The sequence below is a fragment of the Canis lupus genome, chromosome 16, assembly GCF_003254725.2.
Source record: "Canis lupus dingo isolate Sandy chromosome 16, ASM325472v2, whole genome shotgun sequence".
In the NCBI taxonomy this organism is placed as follows: Eukaryota; Metazoa; Chordata; class Mammalia; order Carnivora; family Canidae; genus Canis; species Canis lupus.
In genome coordinates, this window is record NC_064258.1 from 16774683 (window position 1) to 16796920 (window position 22238).

Sequence of the window (22238 nt, forward strand, 5' to 3'; positions counted from 1 at the left end):
CCCATGTGGCCATAGGAGTGAGCTGGGGAAGGGGTGCTGGTGGGACCATAGTGGGTGAAGTGGCAGTCCACTCATGCAGCATCTTCATGCCCTATGATTTTGCTTGGCCCCTATCCCAGATACACCATCTCCCTCTTGCCATGGACTGCTGCTAGTCTGTTCAGCTTTGTGACTTGGTGGGTCCCACAGGCCCTAGGTCACAGGGCACAGTTCCAGGTGCATGGACAGCTGGTGCTCCAACATCAAGTGTTCCCTCTATCAGGAACCTGTTTCTCAAAAAGGGGCATAGTTCTCTGCTGTAGTTGGCATGGCCTTGCTCCAGAACCCCAGGAGCTGCATTGGGACTCTCCCCTGGCTGGTCATGACCTCTGTGCTGCATCTCCTCCCACTGTTGACACCACCAACACTGCAGTGGGTTCTCAGGGAAGAGACCCAAGTGGCCACCTGCATGGCTGCCACAACATCAGCCCCCTCCTGCCTTAGCTCTCCCCCTGCCCCATTCCCCAGTTCTACCTGCAATATCTCCTCCAGGAGGTGGGCAGGCTGGCCTCTGTGGCCACATAAGCAGGTTATGTGGGTTGAATTGTGCCCCCAAAGAACATGTTGAAGCAATAAGCCTGGTACCTGCGAAGGCAACCTTATCTGGAAATAAGGTCTTTGCCGATGCCATCTGGTTAACTAAGGTCATTAAGGTGGCCTCTAATCCAGATGACTGGGTCCTTATGAGAAGAGACGAGACACAGACACAGATGCTTGAGGATGGAGCCTGGTTGGAGTGATGCATCTAGAAGCCAAGGAGCCCCAAGGATGCCAGCAGCACCCAGAATCTGATAGGTACAGAGCACATCCTCCCTGGAAGCCTCGTGGACTCTGCTATTGGCCTTGCTGACACCTTGATTTCAGACTTCTAACATCCAGAACCGCAAGAGAATAAGTTTCTGTTGTGAGCCCCCTAGTCTGTGACATTTTGTTACAGCAGCCATGGAAACTAACATTCACGCCTTTCTCCGCTGTCCCTCCGTCCCTTTGTCCTGTGTCCTTTCCTGCCTGGAGCACCCCTTCTCTACCCTTCTCCACTTACCACAGCTCCCGTGGTCCCCATCAGGGCACTGAAATTTGCTTTGGGGCACCCAGGCTCTGGCTCACTGCCGGCCCTGCTGTGTTCTTAACACATCTGTGGGCTGAGCTGCACCCCTTAGCACTTAATTATAAACTGCCTTGCTTAATTTATTTTTGTTTCTCACCTTGCTCCATAAAAGGATGTTAGGGAGCTGCTGCTTCCCATTGCTTGCTAAAAGGCTATTTCTGTTGTGTTTTTCAAGACTGATTCGATTGGTTTTGGAATCAAGTAGGGTCTGCCCTCAGGCCTCCAAGCCAAGAACACACAGCAGGTCTCTGCAGGGCCTGCTGGAGAGGGGGCCAGATCACATGGGGGCAGGCCTGTCTGGGGCCCGGCCATGCCCATTTTCTGGCTCCGGGTACACAGAAGCTCTGTTAAGATCAGTCTTTAGGACCCTGACTCTCTGTGATTGAAGCAGCCCTAGTGGCACATGGACCACAGCAGATGCTATAAACAAAAAAGTCTGTTGGGGATTTGGGCCACGCCCCATATTTGAACCCACCCACGCCTCAAACTCCACAGGTCCTTTAATAGCTCTCAGTAGAAGAAAAAAAGAATATTCCAGATCTTGCCACGTGAAAGTTAATGCAAAGAAAGGGGACAGGAGGACCCATTCCAAATGTAAATCAAAGACGATATGAATTTAGCGACAGCCACATTTAGCACCCATAAGCTTTAATTTTAATTAAGGCAGAGAGTGGCTCATCTCCAATCAAGGCCAAAGAATTAGTGCAATCTCCTGACACATCGAGTCATCTGGCAGAGTGGCTTCGCAGGGAGCCCGTGGTGTGCTGTCGGTGGTGCCTGTGGCTGCGCACTGCCTCCCGGAGGACTCATTCTGACCTGCAGTGTGAGGGCTGAGCACCCAGCAATAACCTCATCACGGGACCCTCCAAGGCCCCCCGCTCTGCCGGGCCCTAGAAGCTAATGCACGGCCTCAGCCTCTCCTCCCAGTGAGCCTGGTTCTGGATCATCACCCCTCCCACTCCTGTGCCGCCAGCCATGCCGGCCTCAGTTTCCTCATCCAGACAACGGGCATCCGCCTCACCCGGCCCTTTGGTCTGAGGCTTGGAGGAGGAGTTTGCAAAGTGTGAAGCCCTCTCTAAACAGAGCATTCTCCTAGTCACCGCATGTCCTGTGTGTCAGAGAAGTCTGTGGAATGAAGGACCCAGGTTCGGTCACAAGGACGTCATAGTTTGCCTGCTGGGAGGGACATCCCAGACCCACGGGCAGGAGTGACACCCAGCTGGCAGTGTGGGACCGGGATGTGGGGCCCGGCCCTGGGGGGCCTGGGTCCCTCGTGATCCTTCTGATGACAGAATCTGCAGTGATGGGATCCCTGGGTGGCGCAGCAGTTTGGCGCCTGCCTTTGGCCCAGGGCGTGATCCTGGAGACCCGGGATCGAATCCCACATCGGGCTCCCGGTGCATGGAGCCTGCTTCTCCCTCTGCTTGTGTCTCTGCCTCTCTCTCTCTCTCTCTCTCTCTCTCTGTGTGACTATCATAAATAAACAAAAATTTAAAAAAAAAAAAAGTGAGGATACCTGTATCCAAGCTATAAAAAAAAAAAAAAAAAAAAAAAAAAAAAAAAGAATCTGCAGTGATGCCTGGCCCCTTCCTGTGCAGCCCTGTTGCCTCCTCACACAGCCAGGGGGTCTCTGGGGCTCCTCATGAGGACAGCCCTCCACTTCAGGCAGTTCTGGAGGTTTGCAGACGGGGCCCCTGACACCCAGCCTTCCTGCCTTTCCGTGTGTGGCTAACTGGGTGCCCCTTCCCCGGGGGGCTGCACTTCACCTGCCCAGGGACAGACACGCCCTTTTCACCAGTAGAGAGCCTTTGGGGGGGGCGGCACGTGGCAAAACCAGCGGCCACCTCCCACCCAGCCCAGAGGAAGTTGGGTTTTTTTTTTTTTAATTTTTTTTTTTTTTTAGGAAGTTGGGTTTTGAAGAGCTAAGAAGCATGTCATTTTCCAGAACACACAGGAAAAATTCACAGTTCGTCTAGACAAACACATGCCTGCAAAATTAGCAGTGCCGTCTTCAGAAGGGCAGATGGTTCTCAACTCTCACCCAACCTCAGGAGGTTCTGAGGTCAGGATGCAGGTGTCTGCAGTGCTGGGGTCTCTGGAGCGCCCCCCACCCCCAGGTTGGTAGTCCAGTCATGTTTCTTATCCTTATTGTAGTGGCTCTACTACATGGTGCCTCTTACTGTGCATGATCTCAGATGTTTCTAAGTAGAGGAGGTACCAATCACCCATTTTATTTATGACTCTGCAGGTAAGATCAGAATCAGAGTGTAACCTGGGGAGGAATGTCAAGGAAAAGACGCTGGAGAAACGAGCAGATGTTTGCTCATTGCAAAAACCTGGCTTTTGCCTCCTCCTTGGTTTTGATGATCTCATAGCTTCTATCCGACAAACACTCAGGAAGTAGCTAATTGTTCAGCCAAAGGTATCTATTGACTGCATCATTTCCACGCAGCCAGGACTGACCATGCTCCCTGGAGGACATCCAGGAGGAAGTGCAGGCCCGGCCACACGGAGAAGAGCTGAGAGGACCTCTGGTGCTGGAATGCACAGGCCCTGAGCGAGCTAACGTTTGTTCCATGCTGGCTGTTGCACTGGGTGCTCTCAGGCCACCTGTGGCCTTTCACATGTCCTTGGAAGGTGTGTCACTGCTTCACAGAAGTGGACATGCAAGGACACAAAACGTGGCCAAGTGGCACAGCAGCAACGGGCAGAGACCTTCAGCCAGGACTGGACAGTCTGGACTTCCAGAAGGTTTGCAGGGCCCCCGAGGCAGCTGCCCAGAGCCAAGGAGTTGCAGGGATGGGGTGGCTGGGGTTTCACCCTGAGCTCCACGCCACAGGGACCCCTGTGCCACCTGGGGCCACAGGATACCTCCGAGGTCCCTTCCCTCTCCCACTGCCCTCACAACCACTCCAGACTCTCCCCTCCTCTCGGGAACCTCTGCCAGGCTCCCTCCCCCACGGCCCTCACCAACTGGGACTCCCACAGAGGACTCCTGACTGTGTCTTCACTAGAAGCCCCTCCTCTGCTCACCCCCCCCAACCCTGCCCTGCCATCACGCACTCTCTATCCTGCTCCACCCATGTTGCTTGGGCCCGTGCAGTGGTTCTTCCTTTTTTTTATTTTTTAAAAGATTTTATTTATTTATTCATTTATTTATTTATTTATTTATTTATTTATTTATTTATTTATTTATTCATTCATTCATTCATTCATTCATTCATTCATGAGAGACCCAAAGAGACGCAGAGACACAGGCAGAGGGAGAAGCAGGTTCCCTGTGGGGAACCAGATGCAGGACTCGATCCCAGGATCCCGGGATCACACCCTGAGCCAAAGGCAGATGCTCAAGCTGAGCCCCCCAGGTACCCCGGGTTCTTCCTCTTGACTACACATTGGAATCACCTGGTGAGTGAGTTTGGAAACAAAAAGAAGAGGGGAGTGTGCCTAAAGATTCTGAGACCCAGCTTGCCTGGGGCCCCGCTCCTTCCCACCCACACCTCTCCGCCTACCACCCCCCTTACACCCAAACCCCTGCGATAACTGTCAAGCTTTTTCTCTCCAGACCACCGGAGTGCTGGGGCCACCTCACTGCTGACCCACTGGGTCCTCAGTCCTCAGCATACCTTCCAGCAGTGCTGACCAATTGGCCTCTCACTCTTTCTTGAAGCACTTACTTCCCTGGCTCCCTGACATCTGGCCCAGGCTCTCCATTGACCTCACTGGCTGTTGCTGGTTCCTCCCCATCTACTCTTGGTGGCCCAGGTCTCCATGCTGGGACCTGTTCTCTTCCCCGGGGTGCACTCCCCCCTCCCTTGCTGTGCTCACTCAGCCTGCAAGCTTTATAAGTCATCTATTCACTAAGATCGGATCGCTGATCTGACCTCTCCCAAACGCTGGACACGTGTGTCCAGACCCCCCACTTGGCCTCCCCACGTGGGTGTCTCGTGGACATCTCAAACTGAACATACCCCAAACTGGGGTCCTGCCCTTCCACCCCACCCCACAATGGCCTTGCCAGCCTTCCTGTTACTCAAGCCCAAAACTGAGTTGTGTTGGGTTACTTGCCTCTTTCACGCCTGCTTCCAACCCATCAGCAAATCCAGGTGGTCCTGCGTCAGAGTGTTTCCAGATCCTTTGCGTCTCACCCCTCCTCCATGCCAGTCTGCTCCAAACTGGATCATTTGTCACATGGTAACTGATTCCTACCTCTACCCTGCCCCCACGGTCTCTTCCCAAAACAACAATTAGAAGGATCCTCTATCAAAATCCCTCCAAAGGCTCTACCTTTCCCTCTTGGGAAAGCCCGTGTCCCCACAGTGACCTACAAGGCCTTCGTGATGGACTCTCCATTTGTCTCCTCCTTGCCCCCATGCCAACCAGCTGGCTGTTCTCCAAGCTGTTGCTCTGACATGCCAGACTCCCTCTCACCTCAGGGCCTTTGCATGGGCTACTCCCTCTGCCTAGAATTTTTTTTCCTAGATAGCTGGAAAAGAACATTTCCTTCCCTCCAGCTTCCCATTCAATTGCCACTCCTTGGTGAGTCCTCCCCAGACCACTCTTTTAAAAATTGAAATCCTCTTTCTTGGCATCTCCCCTCTTTGCTTGCTTACCTCTATGGCACATGTCACCTCCTAATGCATGATACCTCCTAATGCACAATTTACTTATATGTAATGTTGACTGTCTGCTTGCACATGAGGTTTTAAGTCCCATGAGATTAGAGATGTTTGTTTTGTTCAGGGCTCTGTAATCTGGATGGTGCCTGGAGCTTAGTAGATGGTCATAGTGTTTGTTGAATGAATGAATGTGATGCAGCCCAGGAGCTGTGGGGGATGGTGAAAGGAAGAAGACCTCATTCAGTTCCACAGAGGTTATCACTAGTATTTGGTGCTGGGAGGGCTTCTTGAAGAAGATTGGAGATGAACCGTGAAAGAAGGATAGTATTGAACGATAGTAATATTAGTTGGGATAAGCAACAAGACTCATGAAATCCTAGGAGCAATTTCTTCAGAGCTCTGCTCACAGAGTGAGGGACAGTCGTGGGGGAGCCACACCAGAGGTAAGGTGAGGAGGCAAGATATAAAGCCGAGCCCGGTTGGCGGGGGGGGGGGGGCGTAGAGTCGCAGTCTCCTGGCAGGTGTGGGTGCTGCAGTGGGCCGTGAGGCCCCCTATCCTCACCCCCCTCACCCCCACCATGGCAGATCCTTTGTGCCTCTTCCAGGGCCCCAATCAAGAAGACACAGGAGCCACCTGGGTGGCTCAGTAGTTGAGCACCTGCCTTTGGCTCAGGGTGTGATCCCGGGGTCCTGGGATAGAGTCCCGCATCGGGCTCCTCACAGGGAGCCTGCTTCTGCCTCTGTGTCTCTGCCTCTCTCTGTCTCTCTCGTGAATAAATAAATAAAATCTTAAGAAAAAATAAAAAAGAAGACACAGTCTTCACGTTGAGGGTTATGAATCCCATCAGCAGAAGTAGTTTCCCGTGGCTGTACCTGTCTTGGAGGAAATTCTTTGTGGAGGAAGAAACGAAAGCTGTGCTGATATGTGGTCAGGGATTGGGCACCTCATCCCTGTCACCAGTCACGCGGGTGCAATTGGGTGTTGCTGTGACAACTGCATCGTCAGGCCCAAGTGGACAGAGTCTCCCTGAGTGTATCAGGTGCCAGACACACTGTGCACACTTTTCCACCTCAGCCCAAAGTGTGTGGAAGCCGCAGGTCATGTCAGGATCCCAAGGAGAAAGCCACAGCTCCCCCTTCAGGAACAGGAGGGCCCAGGGCCGTATTTGCACCCCTGCTCAGAAATCTCTGACACACAGCTTCGCCTACACTCCTCTGTGGTTCCTCTCTCCTGTCTCCTGTCTTCACCCCCTCACATCTGCACCACTTGCTTGGCCAAATTCACTTACTCATCATCTTCTAGATGCACCAGGAAAAACAGTGTGTAAGCAAGGAGATGGAGGAATGACAAAGCATGGAATGTTCTGGAAACACTTGGGGAGGAAGGACTTCGGTGTCTCACAGACACTGCTCGGACCCTGGCTCTGCCACTCATGGATGATAGGCAAGTTCCCTCATCGTCTAGCTGGGCTCTCCTCACCTCAGCCCACCTGCCTTGCAAAGCAGTGCTGAAAGCTCAGTGAGGCTGGCCATGTGAATGTGTCTGGCACGAAAGCAGTCAGCTCCAAACATACCAGAGGTGGGCAGATGGGGAGGGCGTCCTGGTGCTGCACACCAGAGACTTGGAGTTTGGCCAGTGGGGGCCAACGAGTCAGGGAGAGATTTAAAGCTGCAGAAGGGTTGGTGCTGCTATTAATCCCATCTTACAGATGACAGAAATAAGGCACGGAGAGGTTCGATAATTTGCTCAGGGCCAAATAGTTAATAGATGGCAGAGCTGGATTCAAACCCAAGCTCTTAACCAGTGTAGTGGTTATTCTTCCTTCAGCTGAACAGGAAAAGGAAAGAAGGAAAGGCCTCTGAGACTGAGGTCATGTTAGGGACCTTGGAATAATTAACTGAGATCCACAGAAAAGCTGGACTTGGCTTTGCCCCCAACATAGTGGCTAGGCTGCTGAGATAGGAAGAATTTAGGTGACCAGTGGACTGGTCACCATGAATCTAACACCCTTTACCGAGGATGGACCATCCGCCCTCTCTGAAGCTGGTGGCATCGCCCCGTACTCCCAGCACTTTGCTGGAAGGCCTGTGGGAAGCCCCCCATGCACTGGGCCAACTGCACAGCTTTGTGGAGCCTGTGGTAAGAAGAATGGGTTCAACCCTCCAGGCAGATCTAGGAAGGAGAGATCATGGCGCTAGGACTCAAGACTGTTCACACACACACACACAGCAGAGAGGTGTGCACAGGAAAGCCCCAGGCCTACAGCGGGACTCAGGCTGGAAGGCAAAGTATCATCTGCAGCCACGCATGACTGTGGTGGCCATCTGTTAGGTCCACTTCACCTGTTTCAGCCAGAATTTTATGTGGAGCATCAAACCCAAGGCAGTCCTCACCTGGACTCCAAGCAGGCAAGCTCATGGAGCTGGCCCTGTTGCTGCCGCCCTTAGGGCCAGGCCTCCAACGGGGAGGGAGGACAGGAGGTTCTGCCAAAAGCCCCCAAACCAATGTCATCTGTCACTTGGCCATCAAAGGAGGGCTGCATCGTGGGAGTGGAGCCACAGATGTGTGGTGGCTTCTTCCAGGGACAACCCAGAAGGCAGAGAAACAGTTCCCCTCTGGTTCCCCACTTCTTTTCTTCCAACACGCCCATTAGGAGGGCCCAGAGAGGGGACTGGAGTTCATGGGGACCCAAGACATTTAGTCCCTACAATGAGGGCAGGGCAGGCTGGGCAGGGGGAGATGGGAGAGTGAAAAGTGGTTGAGGGGCCATGCTGTTGGTCCCACCGGGAGCAGTCCTAGGTTATCTGGAATAATCTGATTCCAAATATACTGTCCTATTGTCCCAGTAAACTACCGAAGTTTTCTGGACATTTAAAATATGGGTACGCACTGATACCAGATTTGTCTTCCTGACACATGGCATTCCACATTCCACTCATTTAGCAGGACCTGACCCCGACGTCTGGCTACAGAGTCTATATCTGAACAAAATCCAGCATTCTTTCCAGAAGAAGAAAAAAAAATCCATAGTAAAACAGTAATCAAATGCTATTTCCTTAACATAATAGGAAATAATACCTAACAAGATCACTGGAACAAGAGAGGTATTCTCATTAAATTCTGAATGGACCAAGAATTATAAATATTGAAAAGGAGACAAGAATTTGTTTGATGATATAATCACCTACCCAGAAAACAAATTAGAATTGACTGGAAAACACTTAGAACTAGTATGCTAATTCTATAAAGTGGCTGGCTGGAAAATAAGTACTCAAAGAGTAATGTTTTTCTTATAGGATAACAATAACCAGCTGGAAAATTCGAGGGAAGGAGGATGTGGCTCACAAAAATAAATGTGCAGCTTCTTTACCAGGGACCCGGCAGACCTGGGTGGGCAGCTGGAAGAAGACTGGCGTGAAGGGAGAGGCAGGCGCATTTCCAGAAGGATAGACCCGAAGCAGTGAACCCAGTGCTACTTCCCCAAGTACCACGGCCAGTGAAAAGAATCAAATCTACCACCACCACCGCCGCTCCCACCACGACCACACACACAAACACACAGAGGATTTCAAAATTTGGGATCTGTTATTTGAAAGTTCCTCTAGAAAAATAAATGCAGGAGAAAAGCTACTAATGGTCTAGTGGGGTGGTAATGAGAGAATTTCTTCAGCTGATTGTGCATATCACATAGTGTCACCTAAAAAAGATGTAGTAGCAGGAAGCATGCAGGTCAGGGAAAGCCCTGGTGATGATCACGATGCTTTGAATTATGGACAATTGTTTATAGATTTTAGATAATAATGTGGTCCCTGTTACACTAGCCACTACTAGTAACCACTTCTGCAGGTTAACACTGCTTCTCTGGTTCCTTCTGAGGCAGGTTATGGGAAGGGGTGAGGGGAGGAAGGTGAGAACATGAAACCTCTGGATCCCAGGAAGATGAACTAGACGTCCTGATGGGAACTCCTGCTCGTGTCTTCTGTTAAAAGTAATCTCCGGAGAGGCCCTCTTACATCGACCTGAGAGCCGTGCTGAAAGGAGCAGCAACCTCTCTCCCCTTCCTCTCCGCCGTCTGCTGGGCAGCTGCAGAGTAGTGACCACGTGAGAATGCATCTGCATCCACATTGGCTGGGCTGGGGTACAGATAAGCAATGGCTGCTGGGAGCTCTGTTGCCTGGAACATGACATCCAGCCTGGCCAGAGGCCAAGTGATAAGACCACTGGGGGGGACTCATCTTCAGTGAGATGAGTGCTGGCGAGCATGTGCCCGGGGCAGTGTTTGTAGATCTAGAACCCATGGTCGTTAACGTTTACACTGGCTCCCACCACCAGCTCTCCCACCTTGAGCAGCTCATCACAAGCAAGGAAGATGCTGCCAGTAACTAGGCCCGAGGCCACCACACCATTGGCAAGGAGATCATTGACCTTGTCTTGGAATGAATTTGGAAAACTGAACTGAGCTACTAGACAGGTCTTCAGGGCTTCTTGATTTTCCACAGCTTTCGAGGGGGATCTGGTTCCAGGTTCACCTCCCTGCTGGTGCGGCATCTCTCTGCCGATTATGGCAGGAGTCCAAGCTGGACTTCTCCATTTACACAGCTCCTGGGTTCCCACAGCTGTAGCTGAGCCCTACAGCTCCAGCCTCACTACCCACACTAAGCTGGAGCACTCTGATTGTGCTTTCATGGTAGACAACAAGGCCATGTATGACATTGTCATAGAAACCTCACTATCAAACGCCGCCCATCCTACACTAACCTGAGCAAGTTGGTAGGTCAAATTGTGTCCTTCACCATTGCTTCCCTCACATTTGGTGGAGCCCTGAATGATGTTCTGATAAGATTTCAGACCCACCTGGTGCCCTATCCTTGCATCCACTTCCCTCTGGCCACATATGCTCCATCTCTGCTGAGAAAGCTTACCATGAGCAGCTTTCTGTAGCAGAGACCACTGATGCGTGCTTTGAGCCAGCCAACCAGAGGGTGAAATGGGACCCTTGCCATGGCAAATACATGACTCACTGCCTATTGAACCAAGTTGCTGTGTCACTGCTGCCACTGCCATCAGCAAGACCAAGCGTACCATCCGATTTGTGGACTGGTGCCCCAGTGGCTTCCAAGTTGGCATTAATTACCTCTCTCCCACTGGGGTACCTGGTGGAGACCTGGCCAAAGTACAGTGAACTATGTGCATGCCAAGCAACTCCACAGCCACTGCCAAGGCCTGGGCTCGCCTGGACCACAAGTTTGTGTGTGCCAAGTGTTCACATACCTTTGTTCACTGGTATGTGAGTCGGGGCACGAAGGAAGGAGAGTTTTCTGCAGCCCATGAGGACATGGCTGCCCTTGAGAAGGATTATGAGGAGGTTGGTGTGGGTTCTGTTGAAGGAGAGGGTGAAGAAGAAGGAGAGGAATACTATAGTTAAAAATGTCACAAGGTACTGTCTTTACAGTACTTCTGTTTTAAATATTGAAACATGCTCTGATCAGCTTATTTGTATGTAGCATCGTATACTCTCCTATACAAGTACTGGCCTGCGTTTTAAAACATGACTCTCTGTTACAGACCCAAGCTGTCCGATTCTCTGATGGGTTTGAATGAAGTATTCCTTGTCTTAAATGTAAGGGGAAAAAAAGTCATTTGCAGAAAGGACCCCTGGAAAGTTATTATCAGCTCTTCATGAACAGCAGACTACCTCCTGGAAAGGTCTGCATTTTAGCGAGGCTGCACCTGCAGTGTGAAGCATCTGTGTTCGAGGACACTGAACACTTGGCGGGGATTGTCTCTATCCTCATGCACCCTGCCACCCTCCTTCTTCACTGTAGGATTACAAAGACTGTCTCGCAGGGGCTTTTTCAGGACAAATACTACAGCAGGTAGCAGTATTCGTCTGCGAAGAGGCAACGTTTTCAGGAAGAACTTAAAAAAATACATTCCCTGGAAATTGTCTCTAACATGTCAGATCTGCTCCAGGGAAAACTGCTATGGAAGCTTTAAGTAATGAACTGTCATCATTTGGATAATCGCCTTTCAACAATCATGGGCTATCCCACCGTGCCGAATAAATCGGTTATAAAACATAGGGGCTCTTAACCTTGAAAAGCCCACAGGGATATGTGATACAGAGCCAAATACCAAACAATACACTATATATTTTTTTAAGATTTTATTTATTTATTCATGAGAGACACAGAGAGAGAGGCAGAGACACAGGCAGAGGGAGAAGCAGGCTCCATGCAGGGACTCGACATGGGACTCGATCCCGGGTCTCCAGGATCACGCCCTGGGCCGAAGGCGGATGCTAAACCATTGAGCCACCCAGGGATCCCCCAAACAATTCATTTTATTTTTTTTAATAGTTTCTTTTTAAAGATTTTATTTATTTATTCACGATAGACATAGAGAGAGAGAGAGAGGCAGAGACACAGGCAGAGGGAGAAGCAGGCTCCATGCCAGGAGCCTGACGTGGGACTCGATCCCAGGACTCCAGGATCCCGCCCTGGGCCAAAGGCAGGCACCAAACCGCCGAGCCACCCAGGGATCCCAACAATCCATTTTAAAACAATTTTCAATAGTTACTTTCTAGAGAAAGTTGGGAGCAGGTAGCTTTTCATTTTCTTAATAAGTCTGTCCAATTTTTAAGTCTTTATTTGACTTTTTAACTGATTTGACTCTTGAAGCACTGTTTGTGTACAATTGTAGTAAAAATAACACCTCCCTCAGGTGCCTCATTTCCCCACTTTGGTCTCCCACTCCCCAGTGTTGGGTTGCTGTGAGGTCATTGTCACCAGCTTTTGGCAGTCACTAGCTCTTCCTGCCGCCCCCGAGTGCCTCCTGACCCCAGCAACACAGTAACTGAAAGGTGAAGAAGAGCTCCAGTCCCTCAGCTGAGGATGGGAGCCTGGCTGCTGGCTGGTCCCTGTTCACCTGATGGGCCCCACAAGGGAACCACATGTCATCATTAAAATGATGAGTAACAGTGGGAACAGGAATCAAACCTTTAAAAAAAAAAAAAAAAAAAAAAAAAGGAATCAAACCTTTAAAGAATTTTAACACTGGCATTAGGCATTATGCCTTGTGGGTGAATGAGGATCTTGTGTTGTTGATTTTCTTTTTTAAGATTTTATTTGTTTATTCATGAGACACAGAGAGTCAGACAGAGAGACATAGACAGAAGGAGAAGCAGGCTCCCTGCGGGGCATCTGATGTGGCCCTCGATCCCAGGACCCTGGGGTCACGCCCTGGGCCGAAGACAGCCGCTCCACTGCTGAGCTACCCAGGTGCCCCTGGGACCTGATGTTTAGAAGCAGGCCTGAGGGCAGCCTGGGTGGCTCAGCAGTTTAGCACCGCCTTCGGCCCAGGGTGTGATCCCGGAGTTCTGGGATCAAGTCCCAAGTCAAGCTCCCTGCACGGAGCCTGCTTCTCTCCCTCTGCCTGTGTCTCTGTCTCTGTCTCTGTCTCTCTCTCTCTATCTCTCATGAATAAATAAAATATTTTAATAAATAAAAAAGAAGCAGGCCTGCCTGAGACGACAGTCCCAGGAGAAGAAAAACTGACATGAATGTGTGTTATCAAGGTCACTGCCAAGGACACCTGGTTTTTCTGGAACCTCTGAAAAGTAAAGAGAACCTCCCAGAACCATTTGCCTGAAGGAAGGGAGGCCGGAGCACATGTCCATGCACTGCAGTCACTGCATGTTGAGGGCTGCTTTCGGTGCCTGCGAGCTGAGCCTGTGTTGACAAGGCCCCAGGGGCAGAAAATAGGCAGGCCCAGGTTGAAGGCCCTGTGCCCAGAGAGGAGCAGGTCATGCAGGAGCCATTTTGAGCTTGCAGGGTCAGCCTTTGAGCTGTGCGGAGACCCAGGTTGGGCTGGTGGGCTGCGAGGTGCTGAGGCATCGCTCCACTGCCCCCCACTCCCAGGAGCATCTGAAGGAACAGAAGCTGTTTAGCCTGGGGGAGAAAGCATTGGGCATGTGACAGATGGCCTCACATCCCAAAGGCAGTCTGTGTTAGATACAGTGGCGGTGTGAGGGCTGAAGAGAGGGGGAGCAGATTCTGCACCAGACCTTGGTCAGCGACTCCCCAGGAGGTTCCCACAGAATGTTCACTTGCAAAGAACAGTGGCAAGATCAAGAAAAATAATACCCTCTAATGGTGGCCTTGACCAGTTATCTAATCAGGTGTGGAGAATTTGTTAGCTGGGCTGGACCTCAGCAAGCATTCCCTTAGCCGAGTTATTTAGGCTTCTGATGAAAGTAGGCCACGAAGCCCTCCATGTCACCTCTCCAAGACCCAGCCCTAAATCTTGATTGTGCCAGGACAAGACGTACAATCAAAGTGGTGTTGAAACACACATATTTTGGAGCCAAACTTCCAGAGCTTGGGCTTGAATCTTAGCTTGACCATTTAACTAATCATATGACCATGGGCAAGTTTCCTGGGGTCTCATTTAGAAAGCAGAGGTAATAGTAGTGTCTACCTCCTAGGCCTGGGATGAGGAATAAATGAGTTAATTCATATAAAACACTTACAACAGTATCCGGTACATAGAAAACACCCAAACTGCTAGCTACAATTATTAGTATTCCCTGTAGCAGGAGGAAAGGAAGAAAGGGGCCGGAAGGAAGGAGGAGGAAGGGGAGGAAGAGAAGGAAGATACACAGGCCAGGCTGCACCAGGCATTGCTTCTGCTGCCTAGCAACACCACCCACCAGCGAGGGTGCTTATATTCCACATTTTGAGAAATCTGATTGTTACTTCACCCTTTCAGAAAGAGCAGAGTGGTGGACTGGAGAAAATCTGAGAACTGCCTCTTGCTTGGGCACCTACCCAAGGGAAAAGGGATCAGGTTTATTTTGCGATGTTCCAGGGGTAATATCTATTCTCAGGATCATTACAGACTGTCTAATGTTTAAATTGTTCTTAATGGAACGACGGGCTGTCCATGGGTGCTCCCATATGCTAAGAAATCAAGGATGGGTGTGCTTTTGCTAGACCTGGCTCACTCTCGACATTTCCTCCCACCCTTGTGAGACAGAGCATGGGAAACAGGGCAGAAAGAAGCCCATTTTACATATAGCCACCACTTGTCTTGTAAATAACATTTTATAATGTAACTTTACTGTCAACTTGTTCTAGGTAGTTGGAAGCACTTTCAAAGTTATTTTATTTCATCATCACACTAGCCCTGTGATGTAGGTGGTTTGTTAGTGAGGCCTCACTTCTTTCCTAGTCCTCTGGGCTTTGCAAGGAGGGATTCTTCAGCACAGTGACCTCTTGCCTCATCTTCTTGCTCCCTACAAAGGAAGTAGGTTACCTGACCCATGAGCTCAGCTCTTTCTACCTGCCCTTCCCTATGGGAGCCAGCTGACAAGAGGGAACATTCTTCTTGCTCTGGGCCCCTGAGCCAGAAGTTCTAGTGGGCAGGCACCCTGCATGAGAGACCTCGGATGTCCAGCATGGCCTGTGAGGGCATGGCCACATCGTTCTAATTCTGGGACTTGATATTTGCAATGAATGCTTGGCCTACAGACCCAAAGCCAGGTCTTTCAAATGAGGTGTATAGCATGATCTGTTTCTACCCACAGAACACTCTGACCCCAGATGTATAGGATCTTTTGACACCAACCAATTCTCTAATTCCCCAGATACTGGGTGGGTGTCCTCCAACTCAATTCAATTCTTTTTTTTTTAATGTTTTCTTTTTTTTTAAAGATTTTTAAAAATTTATTTATTCATGAGAGACACACAGAGAGAGAGGCAGAGGGAGAAACAGGCTCCATGCCTGGAACCCCACATGGGACTCCATCCCAGGTCTCCAGGATCACACCCTGGGCCAAAGGTGGCGCTAAACCGCTGAGCCACCCAGGCTGCCCAACTCAATTCAATTCTGACATTAACAGCTTAGAATTTGTGCAGACCACATGGGTCAAAGGTTCAGTCCCACCTCAGACACCATGCACAAGTTCCAGGCTGCTCTCATTCTTCTGACCAACCCACTCTAAAGTTCCCACAACTCCCTCCTTGGGTTAAATATTTTCTAGAATGGCTCACAGAACTCAGCAAAACACTCTACATACACTGAGCAGTTTGTCATAAAGGATACAACATAGGAGCAGCCAAATACAAATGAAAGCGGTGCATAGGGCAAGATATATGTGGAGGGTGTTGGTATACGGAACCCCCAAGTCCTCTCCATGCATGCCCTTGATGTACCGTCCAACTCAGAAGCTTCCCAGATCTCCCTACTTAAAGGTGTTTATGGAAGTTTCATTATATAGGGCTGATGGAGTAAGTCATTGGCCATTAGTGATTGATTTACTCTCCAGCCCCATCTTGTTCCTGGAGGTGAGAGGCTAGGGGGCGGTGGGACTGAAGTTCCAACCCTTGGTCTTTCTGATGACCATCGTCATCCTGAAGCCATCCAGGAGCCCCCACCAGTCATCTCATTAGCAGACCAACAGGCCATGAGCCAGGGGAATGCTCCAGAAGGTGGGAAGAGAAGGAAACGGATTCTCACTTTAAGCTTCCAGAGGGCATACAGCCCTGCTCATAAAACTAATTTTAGACTTCTCCTGAACACTGAAATAATAACTTTCTGTTGTTTCAAGCCACCATATTTATCATAATTTATTATAGCAGCAATCAAAAACTAATGGATTCTCCATCCATTTCGTTTACTTATAATGTATCTGTTGAACTCTGGCCTTTTGACCCACAAAGTTTCCTAAGGCAGGACTTTGCTAACTATGTACTAACGGCACAGTTGAACATTTTCCTCCATCTTCTGGATGTGCTGTGAATTGGCAGCTGAATCCCACAGCTTAGTCAGGCTAAGATTCCTTCCTGTGGCAAACACTGTAAGTGACTTGCCCTTTTTTCAGGAAGTACATGGTTTTTGTTCTGTTTCAATTTAGCAGCAAATGATGTTCAGGTCTCACCTCCATTAACTAATTCATTTGGAGTTGCAAGCTGGTGGTATTTGAATTCTGCAGTTTAAAAATTTTTATAAGTTATAATACCTTACAAGGTGATCCATCCCTTCATCTACTATTTGGTTGCCCAACGGTGCTGTTTATATAGGAAAAACAGTAAATGCCCTTCCTTTGCTTTTGTTTACTCTGTTTTCAAGATTATGAATTGGTTGCCCATCATCCTCAGAAGGTGATCAGTTAGTTTTTATTCAAATATCATCATAAATTTATAGACTTAAACATATTCAGCATATTTCAATCCACTGAAATTTCTGTCTTTATTGAGTCTCAAATTGTCCCACCTTTGGCCATTCAGGACCTCCTGAATCATTTGGACATGGCCATAATAGTCTTTGGTAGTTCTTTGCTATTTGGTATCTCGAGATATTCTAGACTTTTCTAGGACATTTCCTACCTCCAATCCAGAATCAGCCATCTCTCCTAGATCTCTGGTTTCTTTCAATGGAGAAAGATTTTTTTTTTTTTTTTTTTAAAGAGAGAGCATGAGCATGAGGGGGAAGGGGCAGAGGGAGAGAGAGAATCTTAAGCAGGCTCCATGCTCAGCATGGAGCCCATGGCAGGGCTCAATTTCACAATCTTGAGATCATGACCTGAGCCAAAATCAAGAGTCGGATGCTTGACCAACTGAGCCACCCATGCATCCCAATAGAGAATGATATTTTCAGAGTATAACCTGAAGGCTATGGATATGTATAAAAAAATAAATATATATAGGGAGAGAAACAAAAATGTGGAAATAATGACCAACCAGAATGCAATGATTATCCATAGTACATCCAAATGTTACATACTACAACCAAAGTGATATACCTTTTGTTCATATATGTATACATATACTTATGAAATTTTACATATTTATCAACATATATCTATTTATGAAGATATCTATCTACTATCTATCTTGAGTTCATAGATAACTTTTCTATTCAAATTGAGAACACAGGTTTTTACTTAACCACTGTTTCATCTGTTTCTTCTTTCTTTCCCACTGAGATTCTTAGTTCTCAGTGATATGGGGAAAGATAGAAATAAAATATCCCATAGCTTGCTTCATCCCACATTGCACATACTACAGTTTCAGAGCAACAATACTAATCCTAGCACATTAATTATGATTGAAAACAAGCTTATTTGCCTATGCTATCCCCATTCTCCCTGTTATGATTTATTTTATTTATTTTGTTATGATTTATGTCATCAGACCACATAGTCATCACGTACTATAATCTCTGCTTTTAAACCATCTCTTAGTTTTACATGTAACTATGTATTTAATGCTGAGCAACCATCCTTGTGTTGATGTTTGCAGACATTTAGTTTTCTGAAGTTCATTCTCTACTGGATTCCTCAGGAGGAGCTCATGGGAATACTTATTTTCTGAGTTCTTCATGCTCACCAGAATGTGTGCTCTTTATATTGAAAAATATTTTACTGTTTTGAAATCCATGGTTCCCATCTTTCCTTGAGTCCCTCAAATATGTTGCTCTTGTGGCATGAAGCATTGCTGTTGAAAAGCTCGATGATATTCTTTACAAGCCACTTTCTCTTTTTATCCGGATATTCGAAGTATATTTTCTCTTTTTCCCTAAGTCCTGTACTTTTCCTAGAATATGCTTTGGGTTGAGCTTCATGGATAAATATTCCCAGAAGTTACAATGTGTTCTCTTTTAATAAGTAGTTTTAAATGTTTGAAATTTGAGAAACATTCTCTTGAGTTATAGTTGTTTGTACCTGGTCTGATCCCTTGCTTTCGGTTTTCTACATCAGGGACTCCTGTTCCCATGTGTTGAATATTCTTTGTCTATTCAATATTTTTACACTATCAAATACATTTACCATTTACTTTTTTCCTTATCCTTGCTGGATTCTGGGCATTTTCTCTCCCCTTCCCTTGTACTTGTCAACGTCTGCTGTGTTTCTTTGTTCTTATGTTCCTTCTAGTTCATTATTCACTTCTAAGATTTGTTCCTTCCATTCCTAATTCTTTTTTATTTCTGTCAATACAATTCTGAGATTTTTCTGATTTTGACTTAGGCTGGTTTTTTTTTTTTTTTTCATCTTGTGTCATTTTCTTCATGTCTCTTAGCTTTTTCTGAAATACCTTCTAAGGTAGCCTCTAAGAGTCCAGCCAACCTGGTTGTACATCCATGTATAATCCCCTTCCCTTGGTCATGGGCAAGACTTGTGAATATAAGGGATATCATTCCCATGATTAACCTGCATTTTGTGGCAAACATCAGGGGTTTTTTCAGTTGTAATTAAGATTCCTAATCAGTTGGTTTTAAGTTAATTAAGGCAGAGCATCCTAGATGAGCCTGACCTAATCAGGAGACTTGTTTAAATGAGAGTCTAATGGTCAGAGAGAGAAAAGTCAGAGAAATTCAAAGCAGCAGGGACACTGTCCTGTTGGCCTTGAAAATGCAAGCTGCCTCAAGTTGTGGAGAGGGCCATGTCACTGGAGACAATAGATGGCCTGTAGCAGCTGAGGGTCTGAGTCCTACAACCACAAGGAATTGAACCCAGCCAACACCAGTGAGCTTGGAAGCATTCAGGACCCCAACCCTCAGGTAAGATCGGAGCCCAGCTAACACCTTGATTTCTGCTTCAGGAGACTCCAAGCAGGGGATCCGGCTAACCTGTGCTTGAACTCCTGGCCCATGGAAACTGCAAGATAATAAATATCTTTTCAGCTACTAAGCTCATAATTCATTATGCCACAATAGAAAATGAACATGGTCCATTATAGTTTTGCCCTGTTCATTGAGCATGTCTTTCCAGCATGCTTTCATTGTTTATGTGGATTGTATATCATTCTACTTCTCTTCATCCTTTTCTAAATAGTAACTTTGTATGAGATTTGACCTTGATATTTTGTGCTATTAATTTTTATATGAATTAGTTTTCCTGAACTTTTATAAGAAGGCTTCGTTCTAATAGCTTTTTGTTTTTTTCAAGCTTAACAAAGATCCTTCTGTTGTTTTCATGTAGCAGCTTGCTTGATGACATTTACTGGCTTGGTTCTCAGTTATCTCGACGTTCTCTTTTCTTCACTTCTGTTATCCTCATTCTCCTCAATCTTGATCTTACTCCAAGCAGTCTCATCGTATGGGATCTCAATCAGGCAGGGAACTTTTTAGCTTTTATATATATATATATATATATATATATATATATATATATATATACACACACACACACAATATATATATATATATTGTTTCACTCCTTGTTTCATGTGTTGTCGGCAGATTGGTCTGGCTTCCACTTGTTGTTCTGTTAGATGCCCCGTGACTTCCCTGAGTTCTTCCCACAGATGCTAATACTATGTGGGTCTCATGGCTTTAGTGGTTTGTCCCACCTGCTTTTATTTTGAAGTTAATGGAGATGTCTTCACAGCTAATTATCTTGTACATGTGGTGCATGAGTTTTTGTTTTTTTCTATCTAGTTGTGTTATTTTTATTTGAGGAATCAGGAGGACAGAGATGATGCTGTGAACCCCTACTGTGCATCTCCTAAGATTTCTCCTGATACCTTCTTTTTATGGCCCAAGAAGGATGAACTCTCAGGGAGGTTAACTAATCTGCTTTATTTTTTTTCAAGAATTTATTTATTTATTCATGAGAGACAGAGAGAGAGAGAGGCAGAGACACAGGCAGAGGGAGAAGCAGGCTCCATGCAGGGAGCCTGATGTGGGACTCGATCCCGGGACTCCAGGATCACGCCCTGGGCCGAAGGTAGGCGCTAACCCGCTGAGCCACCCAGGGATCCCACTAATCTGCTTTAAGTTATACAATTAGTAAGTAGAGAAACTAGAATTTGAACCTGGTCCAAATTTCAGAGTTCTAATTTTTTTCCAGTACATTTTTTAAAATCTTCTTTACTATAACAGTTCCCAGCTTTAAAACTTAATGGTTCCCCATTACCTAAACCAACTTAAAGGCCCAAAGCATTCAAGCCCCACCCTAAGCATTTCAGCCTCACCACCTCTCTTATACCCCCTCTTCTGTCCCCAAAAGCTGTCTCTATTCCTTCCCTGATCCATTATTGTTCTTTTACTCATCCCTTACCTCTCCAAATCAAGTCTCCCTCTAATCAATCACTAGTGACTCTTCTAGAGTCATTTTGTTTGTTCATGATTTGTGGAGGAGGGTATTTTAAGGCATTAACCTATGCTTTTCAGTACCTCTGTGTATTAGTTTCCTAGGACAGCTGTAACAAATCAGCATGAACTGGGTGGTTGAAAATAACAGAAATGCATTATTTCATAGTTGTGAAGTCTTGAGGTCCAAAATCAGCATATAAGCAGGGCTATGCTCTCTCTGAACCTATAGAGAAATCTTTCCTTGCCTCTTTCCAGCTCCTTGTGCTCTGCTGACAATCTCTGGCATTCTTTGGCTCATAGATGCATCATCCCGGTCTGTCCTCACATGATGTCCCCTCTGTGTGCCTCTGTTTTCACATGGGCCATCTTCCTATACAGACCCCAGTGAGATGGGATCAGGGGTCCACCCTACTCCAGGATAACTTCATCTTAACTAGTTACATCTACAATGACCCTATTTCCAAATAAAGTCACAATTTGACATACAATTTGACATACAATTTGAAACTTCACATCTTTTTCGGGGGGACATAATTCAACCCCCAACATCCCATTTCCTTTTTCCCATTTAAGCAAGTAATCATTTTGGGTTTTGCTTCAGGAAGAATGGAAGAGAATAGAACTATGTCTGTGGTGTGGGCTTTCACATCCAGAAGCTGCTTCAGTTCTGGTCATCTGAAGGCACATCCATTCATCAATAATAAGACTTTCAAAAATCACCTTCTCTGTGCAAGACCTGTTCTAAGAACTGCAGGGAATCTAAAGAAGCATCTCCTTTTATTGAACTTAAGATACAGTTGATTGTATGGCACACCGTTATTTTATGTATTTCCAAGAAACACCCTGAAAACTATGATATATATCAATTCTTAAAGTGTATCCCAATTTCAGAGTTGTTATAGTGCCAAAAGAGGTGTGTCTTAGAATTGATGAAATCATGTGTAAGGCACCATATCTCCTTTTAAAGAGCTCTAGTCTTGGTAGAGAGAAAACACGTGTGCACACACATGCACAAAGATAGACACACACACATGTGTGTGCACATACAGCTGGAGGCAGTGCCTGTCTGAGTGTGAAACGAGCTGTAGGGACTCAGGTATTTTCAGAGCTGAGAAGGGAGGTGGTTGCTCTTGGCTGGATCTTGAGGTGTAGATGGGACCAGTATCATCCAGGTGGAGCTTAAGAGAGCCATCTAGAAGACAGGAAAACTGTAACACAGGGAGCACAGGTGTGTAAAAGGTAGAGGGGTATCCAAGAGGGAGAAATGGGAAGTGATATAGTAGGGAAGATAATCTTATTTCCAGATTATGGTCCTCCCTAAGGAGTGTGGATTTTACTCTTTAAGCCATGGGGAGCCATAGAAAGTTTTGGAGCA

The 22238-nt window shown here is 47.2% G+C and overlaps 1 pseudogene; it reads left to right on the plus strand.

Annotated features, from left to right (window-relative positions):
- Positions 1–7786: 7786 nt before the first annotated feature.
- Positions 7787–11192, plus strand: LOC118350924 (tubulin alpha-1B chain-like; annotated as a pseudogene).
- Positions 11193–22238: the final 11046 nt, after the last annotated feature.